This window comes from Grammomys surdaster, unplaced genomic scaffold (genome assembly GCF_004785775.1).
Source record: "Grammomys surdaster isolate TR1022 unplaced genomic scaffold, NIH_TR_1.0 183, whole genome shotgun sequence".
In the NCBI taxonomy this organism is placed as follows: Eukaryota; Metazoa; Chordata; class Mammalia; order Rodentia; family Muridae; genus Grammomys; species Grammomys surdaster.
In genome coordinates this window covers 118753-132499 of record NW_021604628.1, presented here as the reverse complement: position 1 = coordinate 132499, position 13747 = coordinate 118753, and positions in this window count along the sequence as shown.

The window sequence follows — 13747 nt, the reverse complement described above, 5'->3', positions numbered from 1 at the left end:
GAGGAGAAGGTTGACTGCTTGCGGAGAACACGGGGAGAAAGCAAGCGGAAACTTGTAGCGGGTTTCCTCAAAACATGGAATTGTTCTTGGACCGGGATTTTGCGCCCTCCGCTCCCCACCTGGTGTGGCGGCTAGGAACGAGCCTGTTTCAGATTGCTCGTTATTGCTTGCTGCTTATTAGTTAAGTGTTTAGATTCTTCTCTATGGAAAAACAGGGGTTTTTTTTTCTTTTTCTTTTTTTTGCCACGTGTGGCTTGACCTTGTGTACAGCTTAAACCCATAAGAACTACTTGTGAGGGTTTGAATAGAGCTGGCTGTTGCCTGAGAATCTACCTCATTTATCAGCTCCATAATCCCAGGGTTCCACCACCTCAACAGCGGGTGACAATGTTCTTTGGGGCGATATCTACTCATGGGCCATCCATGCAGGGTTGTATTCAAGGGTATGTGTGTGTGTGTCCTTGTCACCTTGTGCTTGGGGCAGAGGGAGCCACTCCAGTTGAAACAAGGCCTCTGCTGGAGGCCCTCAGAATCCAGAAGCAAGCTAGCTGTCTGTAGGCGGAGCTCTGGTTGAAACTGAACCGATGGCCTCAGATTCCATGACTCATGTTTATTGACACATCTGAGAATACAGACCACAACGTTGTGACCCTTCGTAAACATGTAACTGTTTTAGAAACTAGGTCACTAGCACTGACTGATTCACTATCCCGTCCAAGTCTAAATAAACAAATGGCCAGCACCAGACAGAGGCTGGACTTCTTTTTAAACTTTTTGTTTGTTTGTTTGTTTTGTTTTTTCGAGACAGGGTTTCTCTGTGTAGCCCTGGCTGTCCTGGAACTCACTCTGTAGACCAGGCTGGCCTCGAACTCAGAAATCCTCCTGCCTCTGCCTCCCAAGTGCTGGGATTAAAGGCGTGCGCCACCACTGCCCGGCTGAGGCTGGACTTCTTGTGGACAGCTGGGGGAATACTATCAGCTCCGTACATTTCTGACATTTGTACCTTTTGGGTCCTCTGCAAAAGCAGCATGTGCTCTTAAGCTGAGCCATCCCTACGGTGCCCAATTCAAGAATTCTTGTGCTTGTGAGTCACCTTTGACACCTTAGAAACAGAAATAAAATAGTGAACTGTGGCGATAAGTCCATCCCTCCAGACTGACAAAGGTTTGAGTGACTATTGAAAACAAATATGTCTGAACAATACTAGTAAAAGCTAATGTTGTTGGAATACGTGCTCTTGTGTGTGGGGGCTTCCAAGCCTCTTTCCCTGGGGCACCGTCCCCAGAGAAGCACCTCGGACATCCCACTTCCCACACAGGGGACATCTTTGTAGAATGTCTGTAGAACTAAATATGACTGACCAGAAAAGGATCGTCAGCAAAGCCTGTGGAGACCAAGCCATCTGGGATCATCTGGGATCAGAGTGACACAAAAAAGCCAAGGGCTGTGGTAACTGGTAAACAAGGGTTCACAGAACAGAGGGCAGAGCAGTAATGGAGGATCACATAGCGGAGAAGAGGGGGGTGACCCCACGTCCAGCCCTGCTCAGGATGCCAGGAAGTAGGGACTCCTTGGGGACACCCCTGAGCTCTCCAGTTGTGTCAAACAGTGCTTCTGGTTTCCCTAGCTCTGGCCTCTGCTCAGACAACTCTAAGAGCTGGAAGCCAGCCAGCTGGAAATCCCCAGCCAGCAGGCCAGCAGGCAAACAACAAAGAGGAGGGAGCCCGGAGCTGTAGCTCTGGTGATAGAGGGCTTCCTTCCCAGGGCCACTTAAAGTAGGCGTAGGATTCAGAATCGTTCTAGGGTTCAGATCATCTGCAGGGTTTTCCTTGCTTCGGGTGTGGGGGAGGTCCTCCGTTTCACAAAGCAACATTTGAATCCACTTGGAGTGTAAACAAGGAGCCCAGTGATGGAGTGGAGTGATGGAGTGACGCTGCACTTTGGCAGACTTGTACACAAAGCCATCTGCCTGGTACCACCCACAAGGAACAAACCGATAACTTAAAAATAGAAAAGGTCCCGCCCTGTTTATCAAAGCAAATTGGGACTGTAGGATATGGGTGTGTCCCAGAGGTGTCAGAGAAACAAGGTGGGAAGATGGGGGTGCAACTCCTCCCTCTGAACCCCATAGAGGAAGACAGCTAACACACCAAGGGACCCCAACAGGGAGAGAGTTCCCCAGTGCCTTGGCCTGAGCTAAGCTTGCTCCCCACTTGCTGATATGGCCTGGTCCAGGTGACTCTAGTTCATATAAAGCTTGTTTTGCTCCTTGCCTCCTCACCCTGCCCCACCTCCCTTCTGCAGCTTGACTGTGTTCTACCCTTGGCACCTCCAGGGAGCACTTCCAGGGGAGCACCTCAGCACCTCCAGGGAGCACTTACAGGAGAGCACCTCAGCACCTTCAGGGGAGCACCCCTCCCCCCTCCCTCCCCTGACACTCTTTTCTGGGAGGATAGGGGTGGGCAGAGCTATCTTAGTTTTCTTAAGATTTACTTATTTCTGTATTTGTGTCTGTGTGAATGCGTGCCACGTATGTGCCAGTGTCGGTGGGGGTTAGAGGGAAGCCTTGCACATCCTGGCACTGGAGTGAAAGCTGACTGTGGGCTGGGAACGGAAGTCAGGTCCTCTGCAAGAGCAGCCAGTGTCCTGATTTCTACACAGCCCTCCAACCTGCTGTCTGTCAGCTTCTCAAGGATGGCGTTGCCTTTCTGTGACACACAGATCAGTGCTGTAGGATGTGCAGTGTGTGGTCTGAGGATGAATATTAATTGTTAAGATTAAGAGCCGGGCAGTGGTGGCACACCCCCTTAATCCCAGCACTTGGGAGGCAGAGGCAGGCGGATTTCTGAGTTCGAAGCTAGCCTGGTCTACAGAGTGAGTTCCAGGACAGCCAGGGCTACACAGAGAAACCCTGCCTCAACACCCCCCCCCAAAAAAAAAAGATTAGAGTAAGGGTTAGGTGTGGTGGCTCACACTCTGAATCCTAGAACTTGGGAGGCAGAGGCAGGTGAGATTTTTGTGAGGTCAAGGCCAGCCTGGGCTACATAATGAGTTCCAGGACAGCCAGGGCTACATGGTAAGTTCTAGGCCCTATTTTTTTTTTTTTAATGTAATAAGGGTGAAGACGGCTTAGGGAGAAAGGTGCTTGCCACCAAGCCTGAAGACATGAGTTCAATCCCAAGAGGGGAGAGAGAGGACTCACAGAAGTCTTCTGACCTCCAGACACTATGGCATGAGCCATCAAGGGAAACAGGATTACCTGGCAAATCAATGCTGATAAACTGCTAAGTTTGTGCATTCGTTGTTACCCAATGGAGAGACACAGAGGTGTCTGTTCATCTGTTTCAGACATGCGCCCTTGGCAGGCAGCGGGTTCAGGGCTAACCTGGGCTACCTGAGAACCCATCTCAAAAAGAAAAGGGGGACTGGGGAGCTGGCTCCTCAGTGGAAGCATGAGCTACTCTAGAGGGCCAGAGTCCCAAGCCCCCACACCGGGCTCACGAGCCTGTAACTCCAGCTGCAGGGCACACACCCTCTCTAGCCTCCAAAGATGCCTGCACTGATGATGCGTGTGCGCACACACGCATTTACACACATAGAAAATTAAAATGGTAAAAAAACCAATCAATCTTTAACAATAGAAAGGACAAATGAAAGCATCTTCCAGGGATGGAAGGTTTACAGTGGGGAAGAGTTTTTTCAGAGAGAGAAAGAACTGTCACGGGGTTGGTGTGGGGTGAACCACGGCAGGAGTGGGGTGGGGAGAGTTTAACTTTGGGGAGTCCACGACTGGCTCCTGCTGTAACAGGTCAGGGAGGTCCTGGGGAGCAGACACCTGCCTCGGTGCTCACCGCCATTGGTTGTGCCCGCCGTGCCTTGGGCTCCTGCTAGGCATTTACAAGCACCCTCTCCTCTGTTTATCTTGGAAAGTACCTTGATGCTCTTTAAATGAATGGTGTCACCACAGCTCGTGACAATCCCGTGTGACCTCGATACGTGGCTGTTGTCATTGTCCTCATTTTACAGAAGGGTGACCAAGACACGGGTAATAACTCATATCCCTGACAGCTGACCAGGCATGTTCCTCATTTATTTATTTATTTATTTATTTATTTATTTATTTATTTGTGTGTGTGAGAGAGAGAGAGACAGACAGACAGACACCATTCTGGGCTCTGGAAATTTCTAAAGTCTAGTCCCTGAGGTGTCATCACAGGTGTACACACACAGATATGTGCATGAGAAAGCTTCTCACTGGCCGATGCTCAAATTATGCTGTAAAACCCACTAAACATAGAGCCGGGTATGGTTTCTCAGGCCATAATTCCAGCATCTGGGAGACTGAGGCACGAGAGTTGCAGTCCAAGGCTAACCTAGGCTACAAGAACTTATCTTAGAAAAAGGTGGTGGTGTGGGGGCTGACAAGACGGCTCAGAGAGCAGAGGCACTTGTGGACAAGCGCCGAAACCAGAGTTCAGTCCTTAGGACCCACAAGATAGGGGAGAACCAACCCCTGCAAGTTGTCAGCAATTTCCAGCAGGTAGGAGGGACAAAGTTCTTCCGTGGCCCTCTCCTTCCAAACACAAGAGAGCTATCACCAACCTCATTTATTTTAGAAGATCTCATTTAATTTTTAAAATAAGTGTGTGCCTGTAGGATGGGCACGCGGGAGCAGTGTCCGCAGCAGCCAGTAGAGGGCGCACTGGATTCTGAAGCTGGAGTTACAGGCAGTTGTGGGACCAGCGGGTGCTGGGAAGCAAACACCGCTTTCTGCAAGATCAGGAAACACTCAGCTGAGGAGCCGCCTCTCTGGGCGGCCCGTTATTTACTTATTTAGAGACAGCAACTCCGTGTGTAGACTTGGCTGGCCTAGCATTCACTGTGTAGGTAGGCCTGACTGGCCTCAAAACTTGCAGCAATCCTCCTGTTTCTGCCTCCCGAGGGCTGAGCTTAGAGGCGAGCACTACCGTAAGCAGCTTCTTTATTTCTGAGTGTGTATATGAGTGTAATGTGCATAGGTGTGTGGCCTGTGTGTGTATGTGCACACGGTACCTGTGTTTGCATATGTGTGTGTGTCCCTCGCATGCAGGAGGTACACATTCATACGTGTGCCCATGCATGCATGCATGTGGAGGTCTAAGGTTAGGCCTTGGGTGTTACCCTCCACCTTATACCTGAGGCCGAGCTCCCACGTAACCTAGACCTTGCTGATTCAGTGAGTCTTGCTAGCCACCTCTGCAGTGAGAATTCTGGAATCTTGATTTTTTGAAAAAACAAAACAAAAAAACAAAAAACAAACAAAAAAACCACAGAAATACTATAAGTATGTGCTTTCGTTATTCCCGGGTGTGGGGACGTGAGACTGCTCCACTCTGTCCGCAGCAGCTGACTATGATTTACCTCGCGCTCCAGCAGAGGCATGGTTTTGCCAGCTGCAGATAGTTTCCGTGATCCTGTGACGTTTGGAATTCTGGGAATTTTTCAGAGGGTGCATAATTGCTAGCGTCCCTGAGATTCGGGGTTGGTGACTGTCAAGTCATTATTGGGCAGGTGGGAAGGGTTGGTTGTGGTTTGTTAGTAGTTGTGCTCAAAGAAGAAACAAAAGGAAAGAATTAGATTCAAGATTAGAGTTAGATTCAAGGGTCTCTCTCTCTCCCCTCCTCTCTCCTTTCTCTCCTATCTAGTGATTGGGTGTGAAACTGGAAGGATATAAGGGGTAGGAATAAAAAGGACCCATAGAGTAGCAAAAACCAGCTACACAGCTCACCCCAGGGTCTAGCTCTTCCTCCTGCATTCTTGGATTCCAGGAGCCCCACCCCCACCACGCCTACTGGGCTTTGATGTAAACAATTAATTGTCATAGTTTGGGTTTTACTGCTGTGAACAGACACCATAACCAAGGCAACTTTTATAGGGACAACATTTAATTGGGGCTGGCTTACAGGTTCAGAGGTTCAGTCCATTATCGTCAAGGCGGGAACATGGCAGCATCCAGGCAGGCATGGTGCAGGAGGAGCTGAGAGTTCTACATCTTCATCTGAAGGCTGCTAGCAGAATACTGGCTTCCAGGCAGCTAGAATGAGGGTCTTAAAGTCCACACCCACAGTGACACACCCACTACAACAAGGCCACGCCCACTCCAACAAGGCCACACCCACTCCAACAAGGCCACACCTCCTAATAGAGTCACTCCCTGGGCCAAGCATATTCAAATCACCACAGCAATTCAGATCTGATTTTCAGTCCGCACTTTTGTGTGGCCCAGTGTTTTACCCATGAACCTTCTCTCTACTCCTCTAGAACGTTCTTCACCATGCTGTCCCTGCCGTGTTTTGGGTTTTTCTTGTAGGAAGCCATGTCGATGCTGGTGGCCCATCTATGTCAAGGATCCTAGAGGCAACAGTCAGGTTAATCAGCTCCCATAACCACGTGGGAAGCCTGAGGTAAAGGAAAAAACGGCTTAGCCTGGCTCGCGGTTTTGGACTTTGGGTCTATGGATGTGCAGAACTGTCGCTCTCGGGTCTCAGGAGGTGGGTGGGCAACACGCCATGACTGCCCAGTACTAGGCGACCAAAAAAACCAGTCACCTAGTACTGAGGTGTGAAAAGGAGGAGGAAGAGGAAGGTATTGAGTTCAGCAGTCTTCTCTGACAGCACACTGCCAATGACCTATGACCCCCCCACTAGACCCCGCCCCTAACAATTTCCCAGCAATGCCAGGGAACCAAGCCACAGCCCAGCCTGTCTTGGCTTGTCTCCAGTCCCTCACCTCCGTGTTTGTCCTGGTTTTTTACTCAAACGTTCTCTCAGAAACTTTATGAAAGCGCACATCGAGACTAGCTAGCAACGTGAAAGTCCCCTTGGTCTGGGCTGCGCACACCACTCATAAAAGTGCAGCCTGAGTCAGGGCAGTGGTGACGTATGCCTTTATTCCCAGCACTTGGGAGACAGAGGCAGGCGGATTTCCGAGTTCGAGGCCAGCCTGGTCTACAGAGTGAGGATAGCCAGGATTACACAGAGAAACCCTGTCTCGAAAACAAAACAAAACAAAACAAACAAACAAACAAAAAAAGTGCAGCCTGAGACCCAGACCCAAACTGTGCTCCACCCCCACCCGCCATCAGACTCCTGATGCTAACCTCCAATCAGATCAGCTTATGGTGGAGGGGAGGCGGGAATATTTTTTGATTGATGATTGATGTCAGAGGTGCTATCCCTGGGCAAGTGGTCCTGGGTTATATAGGAAAGTCGACTGAGCAAGCCAGTAAGCAACATCCCTCTGTGACCTCTGTATTAGGCCAGAAAATGGGTTTGGGGACCCTTAGAGTCCTAAGCATCTCTTCAAGGAGAGGCCTGCAGTTTAAAGCTACGTCCAGCAGGGGACGCACAGCCCCTTTGTGTTGGTGTGGTGGCCCGCTGCTCTGTTTCTGTGAGCCTAGCAGAACTCTTCAATCCAGGCAAGCTCTGCAGGAGGGCTTCCAGGCCCTGGAGGGTCGGTTCAGTGCGAGAGACAGACGCATGTCAGAAACTTCTGTGGTCTCTGTCGGCAACTCTGCTGGTCCTGTGAAGCTGAAGAGAAACTTCAAGAAACGACATGTTCATTTATGTAATGAATATTCCTTGTGCATATTTCCGTCATATAGTCGGCATTGGTCTAGACGGTGGGAGTACAGAGGGCATCCGCCACTGGGGAGGCTGAGGCAAGAGGCTCAAAAGTTTCAGGCCAGCCTGTGCTACATACGGAGTCCCCGTTTCAAAACTACAACAGCAGAGAGAAACAGGAAGAAAGAGAAAGTGGGGACCAGAGAGGCCACCGAGAAGGAACGAATAATCAAGTTCAGACTGTAACTGAAGCAGTGGTGAGCGCTAAGACGGAAGTGCCGTGGGACCAAGTGTCAGAGCCATGATGCGTGTGCCATGTGCCCTAAGAGGCTTGAAGCTCTGTAAAACGCCACCAGCAGCAACTCTTCCTGCAGCCTCTGTCCCCTTCCACTTGGCCTGTGGTTCCCCGACAGGTGACAGATGCTATTATTCGTTTCCATAGCAACCAGTCAAATGTGGTCCTACTGAGTGTGCACTGTGGGAAGAAGAGACCATTGTCCATGGCTACATCTCCCCTCTCCTTCCCAGTGGGAAATCACGAGATAATAGACCAAAATCATATAGCATCTAGAATGGTTCTGCAGATCTAGATCTATAAAAACAGCACTTGAGCCGGGCGGTGGTGGCGCACGCCTTTAATCCCAGCACTTGGGAGGCAGAAGCAGGCAGATTTCTGAGTTCGAGGCCAGCCTGGTCTACAGAGTGAGTTCCAGGACAGCCAGGGCTACACAGAGAAACCCTGTCTCGAAAAACAAAAAAACAAAAAAACAAAAAAACAAAAAAACAAAAAAACAAAAAAACAAAAAAACAAAAAAACAAGAAAAAACAGCACTTGAGGGATGGCGGCAGATGGGTTGCATATTTGAAGCCAGCCTGGGCTACATACAGAGAGAGTTTCAAGAACTTGGGCAGGGCGTGTAACTCACCAGGGCCTTGTCTGTCTCCTGCACAGCAGCACGAATGAATAGACAAAGGCAGTTTCTCATCTCATTAGCCTGACTGATGTTCCAGTTGAGGAAACATGGGGAGAAGGGGGGATGGAGCACCTGGAAAGTCCCCTGGCTTCTGTTGTGACCCTTGAAATCCCAGCAGTTCTGAGCAAGAACCCATTTCCCAGTAAGGCCAAGCTCAGGTTCTCAGGCTGGGTAGCTTCAGGTACCCGTCAGAGCTCTGGGGTGGAGGGTTGTTGTGACTGGCACGTGGCGTATGAATCACCAGAAAGCCTTTGAGGTACCTGAGGAGCTAATCAGCCCCCCTCAGCCCCCCAGCATCAGGGGTTCCCCAGATAAGAGGAAGATCAGAGCCACCACTGGAGCTCTAGGGGTCCAGCATTCTACAGCTACCCAGGACCCCTGCAAACTTCAGAACCGACCAACGCCCACCCCAGTGTCTTTGAACTCAAGAGCGATTTGCATTAAGGTTACATATTCATGGCAGATGACTCACTCTCGGACTCAGGTCTTATCAGCCACACAATGAGAGAAAGGACTTTGACAACACATCTGACCTGAGCCAGGACAGGAGATCCCCACTGAAACAGTGAAACGGGTCTGGATATGTGGCTCAGTTGGTAACATTCTTACTTAGTGCTCAGGGGCCGGGCACAGAAGTACAAATCTGCCATCCCAGCATTCTGCGACACAGAGGCAGAAGGATCACCAGGTTCAAGGAAATCCCCAGTTACAAGACAGGTTCCAGGCTAGCCTGGGTTACCATGCCTTTATTTTGAGCGGGGGTGGGAGGGGTATCTCTGACACGCTCATTTGTCTACCCTACTCTGCAGACAGGGTGACATGTCCACACCAGAACCCCACTTCCAGGCTGTCACCTCAGGGCCACATCAGCTGAAGCCAGGCAAGCTACTGTTGAACCCAGCACAGGCTGTCGCTAAACCTCCTGAAGTTCATTCAGGGCTGCCGACAGCCAGCGGGTGGGGGAAGAGACCCTCTGAGGACTGAGTGGCTTGAGAGGGGCTCCATCAACTCTGCCCATCCTTGTGGCCAGAAGTCAGCATGTGACAAGCCAAGGACCTTCCCTCTGAGTGGACTTACTACTTCTATGCATGCTACCCTCTTCATCCAGCTTGGAGGTCTTCTATGGCTGGCTTGAGTTCCCTCTGGCTTCTGGTAGATTCTGATAGGCACGGCTCTGGCCAAAGTATCTATTGTCCCTAGTTTCTCCTTAATGGCTCCCACAAGTTGGCCACGTTTCTTTCATTAAGACTCAGTTTTGGGCTGGTGAGATGGCTCAGTGGTTAAGAGCACTGACTGCTCTTCCAGAGGTCATGAGTTCAAATCCCAGCAACCACATAGTGGCTCAAACCATCCCTGATGAGATCTGATGCCCTCTTCTGGGGTGTCTGGAGACAGCTACAGTGCACTTACATATAATAAATAAATAAATAAATAAATAAATAAATAAATAATCAACCAACCTTTGGGCCAGAGTGAGCAGGGCCAGAGCGAGAGGGAGAAGGGAAGGGTGGGAAAAAGACTCAGTTTCTCCTGTTAACTGTTCCAGCCACACAATATTTCCAAGTTTCTTCTGACCTGGACCATTTAGGGGTTATGCCAGCCCCTGCTGTCACAGCCCTAAGGACTCACAATATTACTGGTCACTTCTCCACACCCATAGTCATGGCCTTTTAAACATGTTAGTAGAGTCTCTCAATGACCTACCATGAACAGGCCACCTCTTTCCTGCTGTGACCCACACAAGGAGGTTGGGAATGCAGGCCCTGACCTGGGTAGCCTCTTCCCGCACTGAGGACACATATTCTGGAGATAGCCAGTGTCACTGTCCACCTGCTGTTTGTTTTACTAGTCTTTCTGCATGGGCAGCTTGTCTGACCCTGGGTCTCAGTTTCTAGCTGTTTCCGGCTCCCATGTGTGGTATGAGTGGGCTGCACACTAGGAATCTGCTTAACTGACAGAGACAAATCCTGTCTCTGCTTCTCTGAGATTTCTGGCTGCCCATCTGTGGGCTCCAAAACAGATTTCTTCTCCCTCTGGGACCAGGAAAGAGCTCAGCTGTGGCCTGCAGCCTGACACACATCCCTCAATTTCCCGTCCAAACCTCTCCATCCTCACTTTGCCTTTTCACGCTTCTCTGTGATAGATTAGGCTGAGATAGTGCTTTGATGTGTGGCAATGAACCGCTTCCCTCACACTTCCCTTGGGCACAGCAAACTCTTTAAACACTGGGCCATCTCTCCAGTCCTAGTCCAGAGGGATTTTTTTTCCTAAGGGGGGGCTGATGGTGGCTGCCCTCTGAAGCAAGACAAGGTATAAAGCGGCTGGGTCTGGTCTCCTCTTCCAGTCAGTGAGCCAATCCCAGTGACGCTCCCTGCAATTCAGCAGATAGATTTTGTGTAAATTGGCTGGGCTTGGAAGGGTGTGTGTGTGTGTGTCCTGTATCATGGAGAGGGAGGGCTCTATACCTGATGAGCAGGTAATGTGTCTATTCCCACTATTGTGTGGTGCTTTTCAAGTTCCCTCCCAAGCCCTTTCTCCGGGTCAGTCCTGTAACTAGCAGTTTCCCGGAAGGAGAGAGATGCCCTCTGCTTGGGATGAGACAGAGCTGCCTTGAAACTCAGGTTTAACTGGGAGGAGTCAGGTCATCCCAGTCACGATTAAATTTTCTTCCTGGCCAAGGCTAAAGGCCTGGCATTCGAGTGAGTTTTATCTCTAGTCCATGGATCAAGAGGTAAAGAGTCGGGTGTGCCGGGCTCATACCATGTAATCCCAGCACTCGTGAGGCTGAGACAGAAGGATCGCTGCCAATCTGAGACTCTGTTTCAAAACAACAAGGGTTTATGGTATCTGTGTAATACAATGTATCATTGAAAAACAAAGCTCCACTTAGCACCTGGACAGACGCAGGAAAAGACCCTTTAGTCATTTCTTTTGTTTGCCTGTGTCAGGGCATGCCACAGTGTACTCAGAATAAAGGACTTCTCTTTAACAGTGTACCACAACGGAAGGGGCTGGGACTCCCTCTGACACATTAGATGCATCAGGACAGCGGATGCTGTGACCTGGTTGGCTGAGCACTTAGCTCACGGTGCACTAAGCCCTGGGTTCCATCCTCAGCACCAAATCATATCACATGCAGTCGCGTGGATCTCTGCATTCAGAAGGCGGGGATGAAGAGTTAAGAGAGAGCAGGTGTGATTGCACCATGATGTGGTTAAGGGTTTTTTTGGTTTGGTTTGGTTTTTGTTTGATGGTGGTTTTTTTTGTTTCTTTTTTGTTTGTTTGTTTGTTTTGTTTTGTTTTATTGTACATAAAAGAGAAAGAGAGACCAGACAGAGGCACCTGGACAAGTCCAGGGCACTGAGAAAAAGAAATAGATGGAATATGGCCAGCAGAGTTGAGATGGACAGGAGAGGGGAGGGTGGGGAAATGGGAGAGCAGCCTGGAGCGGAGCGAGAGAGGAGGAGAATACTTGCGGGATTAGTAGAGAACAGGGAGAGCAGCCTGGAGCCGAGGAGCAAGAGAGAGGAGGAGAATACAGGTTCTCAGTGGGTGAGAACCTGGGGGAGGGGAGGGCCAGACATCTAGGGAAATGCATAACAAGTCCTCGTGAAGAAGGACTGAAGGAACCTGGAGGCCACATGGGCAGGAACATGTCACATGTCAATGGAGCCATAAGTCCCTTCTGCCAGAGACAAAGGCTCCTGAGGAGTGCTGGCTTTCACGCATCTGTCTGTAGCCCAGGTGGAGCTCAGGTCTGGATATTTGAACAGCCTGAGAACTAACAGTCAGAAGTTCAAGGCTATCCTCTGCTATACTGTAAGTTGAGGCCAGCCTGGGCTTTTAGAGACCTTGTTTCTAAATAAATAAATAATAAATAAATAAATAAATGATAAGCCGGCCCCCTCAAACCAACTTGGTCTATTAGAGCTCAAATAAATAAATAAATAAATAAATAAATAAATAAATAAATAAATAAATGGTGAGCCGGTCTCCTCAAGTCAGCCCATAGCCTACCGAGCTTTTCCTTCTGCTCTGTAAGACGTGGCAAGGCCGTCCTGGCACACCAGGTTTAGTCAGTGAACTTCGAGAACGGGCAGCTAGTTAAGATATTATTGGAAAATCCGTGAGAGGCTGACTCACTGCTGCCTCGTGCCGTTCTCCTGGGAGCTTCCATTCCACTTATCTCACGGGGAGATAAGCGCCCTCCGCGGACTGGAATCAACCCGCTCAGTTGCTGGAAGTGGAAGGGGTTCCGGCTAATCCCACGGGAAGGAGTAAGGACTGACAAAGTCACGGGGTGAATTAGACAGGCTCCAGAATGAGCAGGGTGGCTCGCCATAGCTGTGCCGTGGACAGTGGGGCGCCACTGGGACTCGTGTCCCGGCACGTGGCTGAGAATAAAGGACTTCTCTTTAACCGTGCTTGTTCCTGCGGGAAAATGCCCCCCGACTGATCTCTTCCCTTGAAAACAGGGCCAGGGACACCCCTGCCAGATCCCACATCACCCTGAAACTCCAGCTGCAAAGGATTTGGAAAATGAAGTCCTTGGATCTCCTTGGGGAGGAGGGAGGTTGACAGAGGCAGGGTGGATTTGTCAGAGGCTACAGCTCAGTTGATAGATCACGTAAGTCTCATGGAGCCCTGGGTCCCATGACCAGAATCCTATAAACCGAACACAGCCTTGGCATCTGTAATCCCAGTACTCCAGATGCGGAGGCAGGAGGAGCAGGAGCAGGGTCATTCTCAACAGGAGGCCAGCCTGGGCTTCTTGTCAAAACAGCAAAACAAACAAACAAAAAATTTACTTTTGACAGCATTTCTGTAAGCAGACTTTTTTGACTTTGGCTAGTTAAATCTGCCCTTCATTCCTTGGCCAGGGCAGCAAATGCCTTCTCCCCTGAGCCGTCTCAATGAAAGGAAGAAAGAAAGCACGGATGAACATAGGAAGCTATATGCTGGACAAAGAACAGAGGATTTGTTTATTTCTTTGAGGCAGGGTCTCTAGTAGCCCAGGCTAGCCTTGAATTTCCTATAGCTGAGGTTGTTAGCCTTGAACTTTTTTTTTTTCCCAGACAGGGTTTCTCTGTGTAGCCCTGGCTGTCCTGGAACTCACTCCGTAGACCAGGCTGGCCTCGAACTCAGAAATCCGCCTGCCTCTGCCTCAGCCTC